The 19,999-nt window shown below is 35.2% G+C and overlaps 1 long non-coding RNA gene across 1 annotated transcript in view; it reads right to left on the bottom strand.

Annotated features, from left to right (window-relative positions):
* Window positions 1-13,398: 13,398 nt before the first annotated feature.
* The window catches only part of LOC148131453 (uncharacterized), a 213,973-nt gene continuing 207,372 nt past the window's right edge, over window positions 13,399-19,999 (bottom strand). Inside the window, exon 2 of the long non-coding RNA XR_015748881.1 lies at window positions 13,399-13,660. This is a non-coding gene — a long non-coding RNA (uncharacterized LOC148131453). The remainder of the gene's footprint in view (window positions 13,661-19,999) is intronic.

The following is a 19,999-nucleotide window of genomic DNA, read 5'->3' as shown; positions in this document are numbered from 1 at the left end:
CTGAAAAAGAAGGAGAAGCAGAAAAGGAAACTACAGAAGGGAAAATTAGAGAGAGAAGGGTATAAAAAAAGGGATGAGAAAAAGGGGGAAAGATAGAAAGGGAAAGAACTTATGAGGGACAAAAACAGAAATAAAGAAAAAGGGGAAATGTACTAGGATTAAAGATATTTGCTCAGCTACAAAACACAGAGACAATGGTTAAATTAAGTTAAAAGTGAGGATTCTGCAAAGGTACAAAAGATAGTCTTGTGACAGTAGAATACTGTAATGAGTTAGAAATGAAATAAGTAAATAATCTATGAGATAAAACTATTGTTATGTAATGGTATATTTATTTATAATTAATGCAATAATAAAGAAAAGAGGGAAACATTGCAATTGTTTCTAAAGATTGATAAAATATTGAAAATAAATGTGAAAGATTTATAAAGAAATTTATACCAGTTATTAGAATGAATTTGAATAATTATTTTGCTTATTAATAGTAAATAATTTATAAGATAAAACTGTATGACTATCCAATGGTATGCTTATTAACAGTTAAGTAATAATGAAGAAGGGAGGGAAACATTTCAATTGTTCTCAAAGATTGATAGATATTGAAAAGAAACGTGAAAGATTTACAAGGTTCATACCAGTACTAGAATGATTTTGAATAACTATTTTGTTTACTAATGTTTATATATGTGTGTGTATGTGTGTGTGTGTGTGTGTGTATGTTTTTTGCTATGTTTTTAGAATTTTTATTTTTACATTTTCAAGAAGTACCAAGCAGAGTCTAAATGATGACATTTACATGATATAAAATAGATATTAGAAATTTGAATGTTATAATTTTAGAATGCACAAATTCAATGTTTAATGAGATTTCATATGGTAATAACAATAAGATTTAAAAGTGTTGCACTTCGATTGACAATCATAGAGTGAATTTTGCTTCTTAAGAATGTTGGAAGAGAACATATGAAATTGTAAACAAGACAGACAAAAGTATAAGTACAATGAACAATAAGATATAGAAATTTAGGTAAAAGAAATACAATTGAATAAGAAGAAAATGAGATAACCATAAAAGAAAATTAAGAGAAGTAAAGGGAGAAATAATGAGGTTGGAAAAAGAGTAATAAGATATGAAGTTGAATACATAAGATAAATATGCATATGAAATTGTGTCTGTATGGAAATGTGATAACCTGGAACCATGCTGTACTCAAATAAGATGTTTTATTTGTTTTGTTAAAATTCACTAAAACTTTATTAAAAAAGAAAAGAAATGAGTTCTATTTATGCTTGGATCTTTGGTCATAGGGAAGTAGTTGTGTCTAATTGTGATGACCTGTAGTCTCTCAAAAGAACCCAAAACCCAAAACATATATTAAAGTCCGGTAAGGCCTTCAACTTAACTTCACTGTTTTATTTGGCACAGTTTAAAGTCACAAAAGTAACTAATGAGGCAAACAGAAAACCAAAACAAACTACATTGATGAGAGTTCTGAAGCAAGCCAAGATAACTAATCATAAACTCCAGGAAAATAATTGAGGAGAGTCCATGGGAAGAACGCCAGCACAGATAAACCTCTTTCAAGGTGAACACTAAAATTGACTCCTGCAAATTCTAACTGCATAGTTGCAAACTTATATACATTGCTCCCACCTGCAAGCCACGAGGAGGATCATGGTAATCTCCTCTTGAGTAGACCTCGCTTTTCCCTGATCCTCTCCTCCCTGCGTGACCTAGGATGGATAGGAGATGGGCCTGGATCCTCCTCTGACTGCTCAGCTGGCCTCTGCCCTTCCCCAGCCTCCTCCACCACCTCCCACTCCCTGTTGGCTGTTCCTCCTCTTCCTCAGAGCCAGACTCCACCAGGAGCATGACACTAATGATATTCAGAAATGATTTTAAGGATAAAAAGCATTGTTGGTATTATTTTTTCTCTGAACTACCTTTCCTTTGAATGTGCAGTTAAGATTACCTGTTTTAAACAAGGTAAATCTTGTACTGCTTATTTTGTGGCAATTACTGATGAGTTAGCTTAGCATGCAGTTTAAATCACCATTTAAATTGGTGGTTTTTGGTAAATCCACCTTAGTTTCTACATGACTTGAATCTCTGGATAACTAACAAGTAGCACAAGAGGTGTTATAAAAATCCTTTTTACAAGCCTCCATATGAAAGCTCATCTTCTAGCACTAATACTACACCATGGGACAAACCTAATTTAAAAAGTGATTACTCAATTAATCTAGATTCTGACAATACCCTCTGTCCCAGTTTTTCATTTTTCTAATGAAAATCCCTTGCAGTATAACTAAAGGTTTGGGGTATCTTTTGTTATTGCTTTTTTTTTTGCTCATGGTAAATTATTAATGCTAATAGCACTTTGCCTTTAGATCCTAGAAAGATGTTAATAAATTGTAATAAAAATGCAGAATAAACTAATATGATAGGTATTGTGCAACTTAAATGGAAGAACAAGATTGTACACAATTTGCTGACAGAGCTTATTATGTAAAACATATATTATAATCTATCTGTTGCTGGCTTTCTATAAAGCCTCTGTGGAGAGCACTCTGACATGTTCTCTGGGTGTGTGGTATGCAGGCTCCACAGTTGAGGACAGGAAAACTGTACAGAGGGTGATAAACACAGCTCAAAAGATCATTGGTTGCCCTCTGCCCTCCCTGGAAGACTTAGCCAGGTCCCGCTGCCAAAGCAGAATCAAGGCCATTATAGAAGACCCCTCACACCCTGGCAATTATCTTTTTGACCTGCTGCCGTCTGGACGGCGCTTTAGTTCAGTAAAATCCCACACCACTAGACTAACATATAGTTTCTTTCCCTGGGCCATCCGAACTGCAAATAAACACGAAGTCACTACCTTATTAAGATGTGAAAAGATGTGAAATCTCAATACCCCATTCAGATGTATAATAACATATTACAGTACAATCCATCTCTTGTGTATTATACTCGGCAAAGTGTTACAGTCAGTGTTGGATGTATATGTTGTGAATATTCGTAGATATTGTACTCTCAAATTGCAAATGGAGACATGGGTACTCTATTTTTCTCATCTTCATTTTTAAGTGCTTTGGTTTTATTGTATTGCGAACAGTTGCTGGGGTACATCTACAGTTTCGTTGTACTTGTACAATGACAATAAAGTTCTTCTAATTCTAATTCTAATATAAGCATGGAGAAAGAAAAACTACAAAAAATGAGTGCAGGGATAATTTTTGCAAAGCTACTTATATATTAATTTATACTGTTATATTGCACAAAGTGCCATAACAATGCTGTGAATTACAATGAAACTTTAGTTTTATTAAATGTAAACTGAAAGTTTTCTGCTAAACATCTTTCAAGATAAAATAAGGAAAAAGCCATGAAATGACACCTATTGCACCTATTTGTACTTATTGCCAGAAAGATTGGTTTTGTCAGCCCTTAGACCAGATTAAGAAACCAAAGTTAAGTATTCTAATACTAATATTATAAGGTTAGAGTAATAGAATCATGCTGAACACAATGTATTTCCTTCCTGTGCTCACTCTAATATCTTCTGGTAGGAAATTTATTTCTATTGATGAAAAAGATACTTCCAGCAACAATTATTCTTAGTAGTAAATTCAACTACATTTGTACAAATTGATATTTCATGATTTTTAGTTTCTTTTCAAATTCCCTGTTGCATATATTAAACACCAAGACAGTTGTATTTGACCAAAGAAACAGAGTGGACAATTGCACATTAAACATAAATGGGAAAAATAGAATAAGAAGATGAATTTGTGTACCTTGTTAGAATAGATGGATAAATGAATTGAGAATGTTTAAGAGCAAATTTACTATCGGCTTACTGTAAGTGATCTGCTTACTGCATAGGAAGGAAGGAATGCTTGTCGAAAGAAAGAAAAACAGCTGTATAGCTGTATATAGCTGATATAACAAATATTCATTGAATGAATGTATATTCACAGGAAGAACTACTAGGTGAAAGGGACCAATGGGAAAGAGGATATAAAATAGAATATAAAATAGGAATATAAAGGCATTGTGAACTAGCATTTAAAAATCTTGATCCAATAAGGAAGTAGAGACTCTTGAAAAGAGACACTGTCCTCTTGAAAAGTTACATACATTCTCCAGACTTGTTAAAAAGATAAAGTACTGGAAGACACTGGATTACTGAAATAATAAATTGGTGTATGGACATCGTGGATGCAAGGATGATTTGTAAGTATATAAAGGTTTAGAATGATATAATATATTGCCTTGGTGTTGACAATTCTTTACCTCTCTAATATTCCTTATGTGACATCAGGACAGCTTAATTTTGCCAATAGAAAGCTTTGACAAAAATAGAGTTTCAAAAGTAGCTGAAATACATCAAGGAGAATTGCTAGAAAAGAGGATATATGGGAATCCATTAATCCACTTCTAGAATTTTCATTCAACTGACAAAGTGGCCATTTGCCTATTAACTTGGCTATATGGCTCCTTGTTATATAAGCCAATGCATCGGAATGCAGTTGTGCAACCAAGATCAGCACCCTTGGGATTCAGATCCTGACCATAGTCAGATTTTTTTTTTTTACACTGTCAGCAGGCCTTTGCTATCAATCCTCTAGACCAGAGGTCTCCAAACTTGGCAACTTTAAGACTTGTGGACTTCAACTCCCAGAATTCTCCAGCCAGCTGGCTGGAGAATTCTGGGAGTTGAAGTCCACAAGTCTTAAAGTTGCCAAGTTTGGGGACCCCTACTCTAGACATTTGATATGTCTGATTGCTTTCTGTGATGGCACAGAATACTAAAACAATTGTTAAGTACTTAGGGGCCACATAGTAATTAAAAACTAACATATTTATTTAGGACGCTCCCTAATATCACTGTTGTACAATGAAATTTTCTAAAAGTAGTATGATTTACAATCATCAATGGATGTCTGACAAATCCATAAGGGAAACAGTTGTTCACATGTTAATAAACCAAAATCTTTGGTCATAAGAAAGACAAACGAGAATGCAGTGTGTTTAGTCCAATTGCCCTTAAAGTCCCAACATTTCCCACTGAGAATATAATTTGTAGGATCATTTCCCATTTGTGTTTTTGTCTTTCATAACTAGTTAGGGATAGGACGAAAGGTTTTAAACTAAACACTGACATTCTTTAATTACAAAGGGTTGTCCACACAGTATAGTCAAAAAAAGTTGTGTTGGCGGTTTACAATGACAATTTTTGATTACACTGTTGTGTAATTTTGATATTTTGACACCTCTGCGGAAACTCCTGCTTCATTATTTAGATTTACAATCCAGTGTCACGCACTATTTCCAAGTAAATATATTTTGTATGCCTATGTATATTTGTTGCTAGCAATGCTATAGTTACAACAAAATGAAAAGGAAATATCTCTATCACATATATTTGTTCCTGTGGTAGATAATTCATGATTTAGTTTATCCCACTGATAACATCTGTATGTTGCTCTTTCTATAATTTTAACATTTGACTATCTAAAAATCTGTGCTACTGATAATGTTCAATTATCAAAAAATTAAGTAATTAAATACTCGCTTAGGCCTAGTTTGGAAAGCATATTGTCTTAGATTAGTTGTGCCCAGGAGTGATGGAACAAAGAAATTAAAGTTCAGTGATGCTCTTATAGAGATAGCATCTTGGGTAAACTGGTGTCCTTTTGGCAGTTCTGTCTCATTCAGCCTTGTAACAAAAGACTAATTCGCACTTTAAAAAGTAGCATAAACAATACCTTTCAGCTGTTGGTTGCTTGGCGTAAATAATGAAAGCATCCCCAAGATAAGTGTCGCACTAAGGTCAGCTTGCCAATTCCAATGGCGAAATTACAGGCTGTCTCTATTAAACACAGTTCATAGTCAAGAAAGCAGCCCTTGGGAAAAGAGTTGTTTTATTTTCCCAACTTGGGGCTTTTACTCTGGGCTGTTATAATCCTTTGAGTTCTTGTTGGTGGCAACTAGATCCTGGATATGAGCAACTATCTAATGAGGGTGACCTGAGCATTTTCAAAGGATATTTTTTTTGATTTCCAGATAGTAAAGATTCCGTAGATCTCAATACCCTTCTCTCTGGTGACTTTTTCCCAGTGCCTTTGCACTTGACATTTTTTTTTGTTCTTTTAATCCTGCCTTTGGCAGGAAAAGAGAGGATGTTCCCTTCCACCAACCTACTTGTATTTGTCTATAGGGAGGAAAATTTGATGAGGAAAATTTTAACCAGGAAAATTGTCTTGAAGGATCAACTTCTTATTTATTTATTTTTATTTATTTGATTTGCCAATTGTTTACAAGTTAATAAGTATAAGTGTATACATAGTTGTGAATACATGAAATGGGTACATATAAGAAAAATAAAAGAATAAGAGAAACAATAGGACAGGGACGGTAGGCACGATGGTGCGCTTATGCACGCCCCCTAAAGACCTCTTAGGAAAGGGGTGAGGTCAATAGTAGACAGTCTAAGGTTAAAGTTTTTGGGGTTTGGGGAAGAGACTATAGAGTCGGGTAGAGTATTCCAGACATTGACCACTCTATTGCTGAAGTCGTATTTCCTGCAATCAAATTTGGTGCGGTTTACTTTGAGTTTGTATCTATTGTGTGCTCTTGTGTTGTTATGGTTGAAGCTGAAGTATTCATTGACAGGTAGGACATTGCAATGTATGATTTTATATACCATGCTTAAGTCAGACCGAAGACGGCGTAATTCAAGGTTTTCTAGGTCTAGAATTACAAGTCTGGTGGCATAAGGTATTCTACAACGAGTAGAAGAGTGGAGAACTCTTCTTGTGAAATATTTCTGGACTTTCTCAATTGTGCTAATATCAGATACGTAATGAGGGTTCCAGACTGATGAACTGTATTCGAGTATTGGTCTAGCAAATGTTTTGTATGCTCTGGTTAGTAGTGTGATGTTACCAGAGAAAAAACTTCGTAGGATTAGGTTAACAACTCTTAATGCCTTTTTGGCTATGTAGTTGCAGTGGGCTCTAGCACTTAGATCATTAGAGGTGAGTATTCCAAGGTCCTTTACAGAGCTTGGGTCATCAACAAGATCTTGACTATTCAGCTTGTATTTTATTTTCTGATTTTTTTTGCCAATATGTAAGACAGAGCATTTATTTGTTGAGATTTGAAGTTGCCATTTGTTTGACCATTCTGATACATAGTCAAGATCTTTTTGTAGGGTAGCAGTATTGTCTGTGGTATTGAACAGCTTTACATCATCAGCGAAGAGAACGCAATTGCTCTTAATATGATCACAGAGGTCGTTTATGTAGAGTATGAAGAGAGTTGGTCCTAGAACACTGCCCTGGGGGACACCACTATTGACAGGTACTGGATTTGATAGAACGCTCCCGATTTTGACCATTTGTTGTCTGTTTGACAGGAATGCTTCTATCCAGTTATTCAGTTGTCCAGAGATACCATAGGATTTTATTTTTAGGAGTAGTTTGTCGTGTACCACTGAATCAAAGGCTTTACAGAAGTCTATGTAGATTGCGTCAATTGCTTTGCCCTGGTCGAGTTGTGTCGTCCATATGTTTTTGCAGTGTAAGAGTTGCAGATTACAGGATAGTTTTTTTCTGAAACCAAATTGTTTATTGGAGAGTAGGTTGTTTGACTCTAAGTGGAGGATGATGGATTGGTTAATAATTGATTAATTAATAATTAATTAATAATTCTTGATTATTAATTATGGTTAATAATTGATTAATTAATAATTAATTAATAATTCTTGTTAGCCATTCTTTTTTTTTAATGTTTTGCAGACAGTATAAACTTATATAAACCCTTATATTGAGAACCCTACAATTTTCCCCTCATGTAATCTTCCTTGCTGTGATTTTTTTTATCCATTGGTTTTAGCTGTTGGAGTCAAAAACCCAAAGAAACATTTACATTGCAATTAGGGAGGGTGAGGGTGTGGCAAGAAGCAATAAAAATGTCAAGGTGGCAGTGTGTGATTGAAGTCTCCTTTTTTTACATTCAGTGTTAACACAACACATGTTTAAAAGGGTTGGAAGTTAATCTCATATTTGCACCTGCCATCTTAATTTTTTTATCCTTGTCATGGGAATGATTCTTAGGATTTAACTGATCTTTATTTATTAATTTTAGTGCCATAATTAAGAAGTATCCATCTGATTAATTGGCTTCCAGGTTTTGGCTCAGAACATTTGCCACAACATGTTTATTTTTGTGAGTTTGACTCAGGCTTGACAAGGTGGTGGCAATATTTAGGAAGTGGTTAGCCATTATCTTCTTCTTATAGCTGAGAGAGATTATCCAAAGCCCTCCAGATAGCTATATATACTTAAGGTAGCCCTAGAATTCTCCCACTTTTTCTAGCCCACTACACTGAACTGACATAAAGCCCTGAAAAATGTGTAGATACAGAACCACAGAAACATTTGGACAGCACATTTGTCAGAGTGTGCACAGCTTTACGACATGAGACAACCCAGGAGCAATAATAGCAAACAGAAGTTTGTAATAAATAGTGGTTTTATCTACAAAAGAATATATACTATACATACACGTACTATAAGCAGCAATGGAAGGACACACAGCAAAAGAGAGACACCCTAATAGTGCTTCTTATTACTATACAGGCTCTTAAAGGGATAACAGCCAAAAACCTTGCTGACTCATTCCATCATTGCATCATTGAACCAGCTGGTCAGCACATAAATCACTACCCTGACAACATTTGTCTGTGCTATATTTTTATGGTATAACTCAACATGTACTATAAGGGAATTAGATCTTACACAGTACTCATATGAGGTCAGCAATGGAAGTTACTGACTGCATGCTCCTTGAATGTTTAAAATATGGCAAAAGACTGAACAATATTTAGGCACATCTGATGATTCCTGCAGATGTTTGTTGTTCTAAAACTATGCAATATATCAAAGTGTTTTGTCTAAAAATGCACTATAAGTTTAGTGTGCAACAGATAATCTCTTTTCCTCTTTTTATATCACAGTGATTTATAATGCAGGGAGTCTATTTCATAGACTTTCATTTTCTAATGCTTAATGATGAAGTACTGTGACTGGTTTTCCCTATTCTAAACAAAACTCTCTTTAGGGACCATTGACTGTAATGCACTAGAGAAATTCATAACTTGGACTACAAAAAATATTTGGAGACACTAAAGTCTGCAAGTATAAGAGATCAACAAAACACCTGGCCAAGAGATTTTCTGTCTTATATTTAGGCTTTATGCATTCATTCTTCATTCACATTTCATTTCAAATTGGAGAAACTATTGGTTTTTCCAAATCATAATTGGAGGAGGCTCTGAAGCTATAAGAGATTGCTGTATTATAAGTTCCTTGCAACGCAAGAAAGAAATGCTAGATAGCAGATAGCTTTGCAAAGTGAAAAGAATGCATGGAGAAAAAAAACACTCAAATTAGGAATATAACGCTTGTAGAAAAGAAATCCAGAGGTTGGTGCTGGGATAAAAAATGAAGATAGAGTTCATTTAGGAACTAACGTAACAATAGAAAACATTGAGTTATTTAAGTATGACTACAGTTAAGGCCCTGGTAATGTGTTTTCTCCAATTATAACAGATAGTGGATCAAACTGCAGCCTATAAAGTGACAGCTTTTTGAGAAGAAGCTAGATTTGAGATAGGTGTACTTTTAAATTACAGATAGGTGTACTTTTAAATTACATTCCAAAATATTGAACAAGTACATTTACAATGAACCTTGTATACATTAGTGCAACAGTTTGCACTGTTGCAAAAAAGTGATTTTGTGTTCTTGAAAAAGTTTACATGTACCAAATTCCAAAAATTGGCTGAATGTAATTTATCAGTTCTCAGCCTTTGAATTTGCTCTTCATCAGGCAAGATTGGACTTCCATGTGGGTTAAATTTAATTTGTTGGGGTTTTTTTTAATTTAAAAAAATGAACTAATGATTTCTATCATCTACATATACTCCTATGGCCTTAATATGTATTTTTCCCATTAAAACCTAACTGATATATGGAAGTTAGAGGAGTGGAGTGGATAAGATATAAGAAATTAAGAGTGTTGTGGCCCACCAGCAGCCAGTGAAGCTGGTGGCAGACTTGGACAGTGAGGAGGTTGGGGAGGAACATGGGCCAGTCCTAGAGTCTGGAAAGGCTCTGACGAATGCTCTGCATCAGAGGCAGAGATGGGGCCAGGGCCTTCTGACAGTTATCAGCTGCCTTTGGAGTCGGAAATCAGTGGGGCAGAAGAACAGCTAGAAGCCTATTCCCAGTGTGCATATGCGCAGAGCTGCCAGCAGAAGGGAACAGTTATGGAACAAGAGTAGACTCAGGAGTAAAGGCTTATGTGGGCGGTGAATGGTCCCTCCCATAGGGAATAAAGAGGAGCGAAAGGGGAGTGGTGTTTGCAGGAGACAATTAGTTCAATTAATTAGGGTGAAGATCTGTTCCTGACTTCTTGCCAAGTAATTGCTGCTAGAGCATCGCTTTTGGAAGATATCAGCCTGGCAACTTTCCAAGCCTGATAAAGGTCTGTAGTTGTGAAATCTCATGAAAGACTGATTGTCTTTGACTTTGCTGGAGAGGAATTCCCTTTAACCTAAATAAAAAGGGTTTTATCAGGATGAGGAATCTGCTTCATGATCTTGGGAAGCCTAGATCAGAACAAAGAGTCCTGTTTTTTTCTATTTTCTTATGTGTTCAGAATAACACTTGTGTACATATGCTCTGCTTTTTCCAGAATGTTCTATAGAATACTTTCAGGTTATTCGTTATAGTGACATAAGCTTCAATAGGCAATGGCTATGCCTTAAAATTTGATGTGTAGCATAGCAAAACTAGTTTTAAGAAGGAGAAGAGGCCCAAAAGATCACTGAAAAAGAGAGAAAAAAAATGTGCTAGGGTAACTATGTGACATCGGGCCTACTAAAATACATGGGTTAACCCTAACCCTTCTTCAGAAGAAAGGAGGTGTTTCCTCAAAGCATTTTAGCAATCTCAGGACTAACAGGTTTTTGTTAAAATTTTCTCATGCAAGGATTAAGCCACCCTCACCTTTTTTAACTTGAGATCTGAGGATATCTCAGCCTGAAATATAATGTCTTCAGGCTATAGTGTGTAGTCTATATTGTCAAGAGAGATGACTTGTCTGTTACATCACTTTTTTTTACTGCTGTTCACAACGTGAACTCTTCTAAAATATAACCAGCAATTTGTACTGGGCATGCATTTTTCTTTTACAGCTGGGCCAATTATAACAATGCTTGTTAGAAAGCTTATGGTCCACATACCTGTTACCTGACATTCAATGCACTTTAAAGAAATTGTATTAAATGATTCTACTATTTGTAGAAAAATAGTCCTCATCTCTAATTTGTAGGTATCCTTAGAAGACAGCTTTTAAATTTTCACCACATTTATATTTGTGCTTTGAGTCCATCAGCAATATTCACATATATATTTAGTTATGTTAGAAGAGTGCCACTATTCTATGACTTATTTAAATGTGAATGAATTAATTGGTTAAATGTTGAACTATTCATGATGCATTTAAGCATAAAGCTTTTTTTATGGAATATTAAACAAATTTAAGGAATAATAGTAATTGCAACAGCACTTAGCCATATACCACTTTATAGTGCTTTACAGCCTTCTCTAAGAAGTTTTACAGAGTCAGCATATTGCCCTCAACAATCTGGGTCCTCATTTTACCCACCTCAGAAGGATGGAAGGCTGTGTCAACCTTGCGCCTGGTGGGATTCAATTTGCCAAATTGCAGGCAATCTGGCTGCCAGCAGAAGTACCTTGCAATACTGTACTCTAACCACTGCGCCACCGAGGCCCTTTTCTTTCTCATCTTTAAAATTCATAGCGAAGTAAAAGTAACAACAAAATATAAGATTTGAAGATATGGAAATCCAGCAAATATGATAAGGAAGTTAAGATATGCCTGTTGGAAACATACAATAAACTATTAGCCATCATTATTATATTTGTTGAAATTACTTTCATGCCTTTTCCCAAAGGTGCTTTTTCACAGGGCAATTGGACTCACCCTTTGAAGCACCTGTGGGACAACCATGACCTGCATGACTGAGACTCTCCATAGACTTTCATGCCTTTTCTAGTGAAGGGTTCTTTGAAGGAGAATTAGCCTTAAAATGTTTCAATATCTTCTGACTGTATAATTCTATGGTCCAACCTGTGTATAATAGAGAATTGCTCCATGAAGCTGATGCAAATAGCTGATGTGCAATCCAGTATGGGCCATCCAGTATCCAGTCCATACATTACTTGTATCCAAACATATATCCCATGTTGCTCAGAATCCTGCTGGATTGGAGAAACATATAAGTGTGTAGTTATATATTTATTTTATTTAGATGCAGCCCAACTCTATAATAACTCTGGGTGGGTTGCTCTAATATTAGGACACAATAGAAAGGAAACAATTTAAAAATAAGTCCCATGCATACAGATAAAACCATCCTCAAATGAAAAACATGATGGAAAACATAACCAACAGGTTCCACAAACACCCTATCCCAAGGTCTGAAAGGACAACTATGTTTTAAAGACTTTCAGAACATCATTACACAGGGAGTTACATGAATGTCTGCAAGGATCTCATTCCAAACAGAAAACAGTAGCTTCCTGGATCCTATCCTGATATGTGCATTGTGTGCTAGTTTCTGCATCTCCCTTATGAATAGACCTGTCTCTATTAACTTCTGGCTTGTTTTGGATTCTAACATTATCTGACTCTCACCTAAATCTGAAGCACTAGGAAGTAGCTGATTGTTCAGTGCTTTTTTTCAAACAAGATAAGAGTTTGGCATTACAGGTAGAGTTTGACATATGACAAGTTGCTTGTTTGAAATTGTAGGTCATAGGTAGCTCTGGGGAGGTCTGTCATAACTTCAAAGTTCTAGTGGCTGCTACTTTGCAGACATGTCATCATATTTTGAGGACTTGGCAATCAGCCCACATTTATGGCTGTTTGCATTGTTCCATGGTCATGTGACCACAATTTATCACATTTATTTTTTTTTTGCAGAAACTGGCATTTACTTCCACTTTCTGGCAAAAAATGAGTACAGTGGGTGCAATGGGTTTACTTAACAACCATTGCATTCAGTTAATGACCTCAGCACTTACTTAAAAATCACTGCAAAAAAGGTCATAATATTTGGGCAAGGTCATGTTATGACTTTCTTTTTTTTCTTTAAACACATTTTTTTATAAACAAGTTTTATTGATTTTTTAAAGACAAACAAAACATAAGACATCAGAGTATAAAACTTCCTTTCTAAAAATTACTTATAAGTTTTAACAAGGCAAATAAGACATTATTTTTTAAGGCATAATTCCACATTATCACATTTCCATTTAAACACATATATATCTTTTCCAAATTTCTCATTGTTTCTCCCTTCACTTTTATTCAATTATATTTCTTTCTATCAAGGTTTTATTAATTCTCAATCAAGCATAAACACACAAAATACAAAACATAAAACAAGACATAAAAAGATAAAACCTCCTTAATTATCATTTATACATGTCTTTTCCAAATTTCTCTCCCTTTAATTTTATTCCTCCAAGGTTTTATTAATTCACAATCAAAACATAGCTCACCAAGACACAAAACATAAAACATAAGACTTCTTTTGAAAAGTGGCTTAGCCCCTGGTTACATCTTTTTTTACAGAACTAAATCAAATTCATGCTCACCTTATATACCATTCATATCTTATTAACAATTCTATATTTTCTATATAACTTCTCCCTTCTTTTCACTCTCTTGATTATATTTTGTTTATTTCATCTTATTTCAAAATCATTATGTTTGTATCTTTTGTCCGTTCTTTTCCAATCATCTATTTATCTCTTCTCTTTAGCAAAGAATTTCCCCTGTAATCACTTTTAAGGTGTGACGCCTTTCCCTAAAGTAACACTTAAAATAATACATAATTTCCATCCTGATTCTGCTTAGTACATTCTACATGTTGCATTTTAAAATAAAAGAATAATAAACTTATAATATAGTTAAGTATATAATTTCCATTCTAGTTCTAATTCTAATTAATAGTATAACTAAGCATTAATCATTTTACACATTCTCTTTAATATTTTATTAAATATTGAAATCTATCATTATTAAACATTTTAATATTTTAATATTTTGTTAAGTCTTATAATATTCCAATAGACTATTTCAAATGCAAATACTACAATACTAACTTATGTACTCTTGCAGAATCTTTCTTTAATTATACACTATCCTTTATCCTTTATCTCTAAAAAAAATATCTTGTTTCAGACCGTGGCTTTTTTCCCCTTTTTCCCTCCCTTTCTTCTCCAGTCTGATCTTTTTGCCCCCCCCCCTCCTAACCTCCACCTTTTTAGCTTCCCCTCTCTGTTGTAATTCTCTTTTCAATTGCTTTCTAACATTGTACCTTTTTTTCACCTTATTTTTCTTTTTCTTGGTTGTTTTATTGAATCTTAAATTCTCATTTTTCCTTCCTCTCTTCCTATTTTCTTTCTTAATCAAACTTTTTTGTCCATTAAAAATGGCTTCTTCCTTTTCTTCTTCTTCTTCTCCTTCTCCTTCTTCCTCGAGTATTTGCTGGTACGTAGAAAGCGCCATTTCTAAAAAGTGGAAGACAGCTCCCAATGAATCCTTGCCATTTTGTTCTCTTTCTTTTAATTTTTCATATTCCATTTTTAGTTCATCCACGGATGGCGCCATTGTAAATTTTTAAAAACAACCCAGATGTTTTTAATCTTAAAGTAATTTGAAAATGTCAAGGTTATCAAACAATCCAAACAGGCAGAAATTATTTCCTCTTCTTCTCTTTGCAACTTTTCCTCCTGGGGCAAAATCCCAAATATATTTTAAAGCCGTGTTACAGTTAGTTGCTGGTCTTATAATCTTCAAGGTGTCTCCTCCAACAAATTTTTAAAGATTTTTTTTTAGTCCTCTCCTTCCCACTTATAACAAAGAGCTTATTTTTACCTTAAAGAAGCAGGTTTTTCTGTACTCATTTGCTTTCTCCGTAAGGAAGGGGAGTGAACTTTCCTTCAGCACTTTCGCCGCTGTAACAATCTTTTGGAAACAAATGTATCAATCCGAAAGTCAGGTTTCCAGGGTGTTTTAAAAGTAACTTAATGTCCCGGTTCAGCCAAGAAAACTTCTTCTGGTTCTTCCTCCTGCGCAGTCTTATCCGGTTGAAGATTCCTTTGTGGCTGCCATTTCTGACAGCCGCTCCACCGCCTCAGGAAAAAGGAGTCTAGCCGGCTGGGGAAAGGGGGTGCGATATCCCCAGACCCCTGCCCGGATCTCCTCTGTCTTCCACTGCCCCTTCGGGGCAGCGACAACCCCCAAATCCAGTTGGATCGGGGGTACCTCAGTAGCGAGCGCAGCAGGGACCCGCAGAGAAGCGGATTCCTGCTGCCGCCGAAGCCTTGCAACCGGAAGTTCCCAACACATTTTTTATTTCTACAAACACATCATTGTGTGAACAGTGTGGTTCCAGGTTATTTTACATTTTAACTACAAACATGACAATAGTTTCATGACTTTCTTAATGACTAGCATGACTTATGACCATAATTCCAGCCTTCCTGAGTGAAATATGCACAAGGAGATTACTGTTAACTGAGAAAGTTCAAGGTTTACAGCTGACATTTAACTAGGTTGAAGTCCAGTTTTACTTTGGAGCTCTCTACATAATTTTGAAATGGCTATTGTCTTTTAGCTGATCATGGCTCACAGGGTAGTTTTGTGAAAATAAATATGGAGAAAAACCCATGTGCCTTACTTTAAACTTATAAAGGAAAGAACAGGTATAAGTATAATAATTTGCACATTTTGAAAAAAATTAATGAAATTTACATCAATAATTTGCACAGACCCTGGAAAAATAAATGTCAGGTTCAGGGAAACCAATGCAGCGTGGCCTTAAATAGTTTGAAATTAATTTCCCATGTTCTTAAAACAAGATCAATTTTTAAAAAACCAATTCCATATACATTCAACACCTCCAAGAATGCTTAATAAGTATTGGTTGTAACTGCTTTGTTGCTGAAGATAAAAATCAGGAGTTGGAGCAGTAACTCTTTTGATTGGTGATTATCCTATGGCTTGACCATAAAAGCCAACAAGACTATTATGATTTTGTACCACACTGATTGTTGTATGAGTCATTTGAATCTATCAGGATGACAAGTATAGTGAACCTCTGACATACATAGGTTTCCCAAAAGAGTTATTTTTATGAGTTATAATTATGAATATTAATTTCAATGTTACCTATTATTCTAACCTAATTCATATTTTCATTTGTTAGATCTATAAATACTACAATTAATTAATTTGATATCATAATACAGGCTAAATATATTACACTATATTACTAATTAAGTTAAATAAAAAATATAAAGGTAAAAGTAAAAGAAATTTGAATAGTGGAGTGAAGGTCAGTTAAAGCTTCTAGCTACTGAGATACTTACAATCCTATCTACCAAACAGAAATTGGAAAGCCCATCATGAGGTACAATATTATTGAAGAGACAGTGAAGCAAAACGCCCTGGGAAAGGTTAAAACAAACAAACTTCTTGGCTGAAATGTAGTTGTCAAAATGTTTTGCTACCAATTAGCAGAGAAACCAAAAGAATAGAGTAAGTTACAAGATTCACTCTGAGAAATGGAAAGTTTGTTGTTGACTATAATGGCCTTTGCATTCATCTACATCTCACATTTTCATTTATTAAAGTAATTTTTATGCTTTTTTAAACCAAATTTTATTCAGTTTTTCACATTAAAAACAAAAATCTCTTTTTAGTGGACAACATATTTCTGGGTCATCACCTTTACATACAAATATGACAGCAAGTATACATTCATATATGCATACTTAATTCTATTATTACCTTTTCCATTCCAAATTTTCAGTAAGGAGAGAAACAAACACATTAATTCTAGCCTCTTTCATTAATCTCAATTGAAATATCTTTTTATTTCATTTCAATTATTTCAAATATAATCCTTTAATATTTATTTTAAAAATAAAGATAAACAATATGTGTTTGCAAAATAATAATAATAATAATAATAATAATAATAATAATAATAATAATAATAATAAAAATAAAAGTTACCAATATCTCTCCTTGCTTTTAATAGTCTATATTAACTTATTAATTTAGTTGGTTCTTTAGTCTGTCATATTCCCTTTCCATTACACATTCTTTTTATAAATTCTAGATTAATACAAATTTTAACACTAAAAAAAAAAACAAGTATAGGTTTCCCCCCCTTTTACTGTTTTGAGTGTGACACCTCAATGATTAAAATATACCTTTATTCCCTCATCTTGATTCCCAATAAACCATTATTTTTAAGAAGTTACAATAATAATCATTACATCTTTTCATTTGGATTCCGCAGCATATTTTCCTCGCTTGATTTTTAATAAGAGTTATCAGTATCTATATTACCCTATTTTCTAAATATTTTTAATTGCAGAAAAACCCATAAACATGGACCCAACTACATATCTGGAAAAATTAACCAAGAAGAAAATTATAACCAGCCACATGAGCAAAGAGATCCAACAGATGATCATTCCAAGAGAAAAATCTTCCAGATGCCCCAAACTATACGGCCTCCCAAAAATACACAAAGAAGGCATACCTCTCAGACCCATAGTCAGCTCCAGAGGAGCACCACTACAAAACCTAGCTAAACACTTAGCAAAACAGCTACAGCCCCATGCTGAAACAGCAGCTTCACATGTACAAAACTCATACCACTTCTTGGAAATGATCAAAGATCTACACGTGGAACAAGAAGATCTGCTTGTAAGTTTTGACGTGGTTTCACTATTCACTCAAGTCCCAATAAAAGAAACTCTTGAAATCATCAAAAATAAATACCAACCAGCTAAACACCTCATGGAACTAACAGAACACTGCTTAACCAACACATATTTCATATACAAAGGACAAAGATACAAGCAAATTGAAGGAGCCCCTATGGGATCACCACTGTTACCCGTCATTGCAAACCTGTTCATGGAAGAATTCGAATCCAGAGCCCTGGCTAATGCCACCCACAAACCCAAACTATGGTTAAGATACATCGATGACACGTTTGTGATTTGGCCCCATGGAAAAGAAAACCTAAACAATTTCCTAACACACCTAAAGAGCACACACCCCAAAATCAAGTTCACCATGGAAATGGAAGCAAACAAACAACTACCATTCCTAGATGTACTAATCTACAAAAAAATCAGATGGCACACTAGGACACACCATATACCAGAAGAAAACACACACCAACGGCTACCTCAACACCCAATCCCACCACCACCCAGCACAGATAAACTCCGTGGCCAAAACACTAATTGCTAGAACCAAATGTCTTGCAGACAAGACACACATAAAGACTGAACTATGCACCCTGACTAAAGTACTGACAGCCAACGGCTTCCACAAAAGCAAAATCACCGGCTTGATCCACAAAAACACACTGAGACATAATGGAGACCTAGAAGATGAACAGACCTATGGAACAGTTGTCCTGCCCTACATAAGAGGTACTACAGACAAAATCATGTAAGATACTACACAGGCATCACATCAAGACTGCCTTCAAAACAGACAGAAAAATAGCAGCCATCCTTAGAAACCCCAAAGATAAAATTGACCTGGAAAACCAAGGCATATACGAAGTCCCCTGTGCATCATGCCCGGCCACATACATTGGACAGACCAATAGAAGAATAAGTACCCGCCTGGATGAACACAAAAATGCAGTCAAAAAGCTGGAACACACTTCCTCACTAGTCCAACACATGGAAGCCACAGGTCATAGCATCAACTTCAATGGCACCAAAACCCTAGCCACCATGGAAACCCCCAGCCACAGAATCATCAGAGAAGCCATAGAGATTGAAAAAAGACCAGAAAGCATGAATAGAAGAGATGATTCCACCAGACTGTCAATCATTTGGAAACCTGCACTCACAAACAAAAAAATCTCCACACCACAAGCCAGGCAAACACCTGGGCACAAACAGATCCCCACTGATACCTCCAGCTCAAACACACCCCAACCAGGCACCCAGATGAAACCTAGCTTCCTAACTAATGATAGCCGTCCATTTACCCGAAGCCAAGCTGCACTAAAGGCCTCCAATAAAGTAATACAATGTTGCCAGCCAATCAAGATACAAAAAGAGCCAAAAAACAGACAGAAAATATTAGAAACACCAATCAAGCAGAACACAGCAAACTCCAAGACCAATAAACACAGGCCAAGACTCCCAACCAATCAGGATGAAGAAAAAAACATTCTGGCACAGCAATAGGCTGCCCCAAATTCAAATCTGAAACCACTGTAAAAGTCTGATTCACAGATGAACACTATACAGAAGCCTGATGATGGCAGATGAGATTCTGCCGAAACGTTGCTACAACTTTAAAAGCACAACTACAATGACGTGGGAAAATATTTGGAAGCAGCTCAGAATGATACCTAACCCCAGAATTGCAAGGTTAGGGCTATGCATGTTCACCATACTTTCTCAGAAACTCTGACTTTACCTCATAATCCTGCCTTCTGCTCTGAGTTAACAACTTGATGCTGTCTTTCTTCCAAAGGGCCATGATTCCCAAAAGCCTGTGGCAAACATCAGGTCTTTAAGGCATACAAATTTAGGAAGCTAGAACTACTTGGATTTCTTGAAAGATCTTGATAACCAGGAAAACAATATAAGAGAAACGTGAAAGCCAGCCAAAGCAATTCTCCAGCTCAATTTGTATCTACTGTAATTAAGATGGACTTAATCTTTCTCATATTCCCCTTATCCTGGACTCAAGGATTATTTGTTTGTTTGTTTGTTCTACTTCTTTCTGCAATCATGCTCTCTCATCTATATTCCCATGTTCTGATAGACATTC

The sequence above is a fragment of the Notechis scutatus genome, chromosome 3, assembly GCF_049901735.1.
Source record: "Notechis scutatus isolate UNSWTSFEM ecotype Mainland chromosome 3, rNotScu1.2, whole genome shotgun sequence".
In the NCBI taxonomy this organism is placed as follows: Eukaryota; Metazoa; Chordata; class Lepidosauria; order Squamata; family Elapidae; genus Notechis; species Notechis scutatus.
The sequence above is the reverse complement of the archived record's forward strand: the minus strand, read 5'-3'. Positions and strand labels throughout refer to the sequence as shown.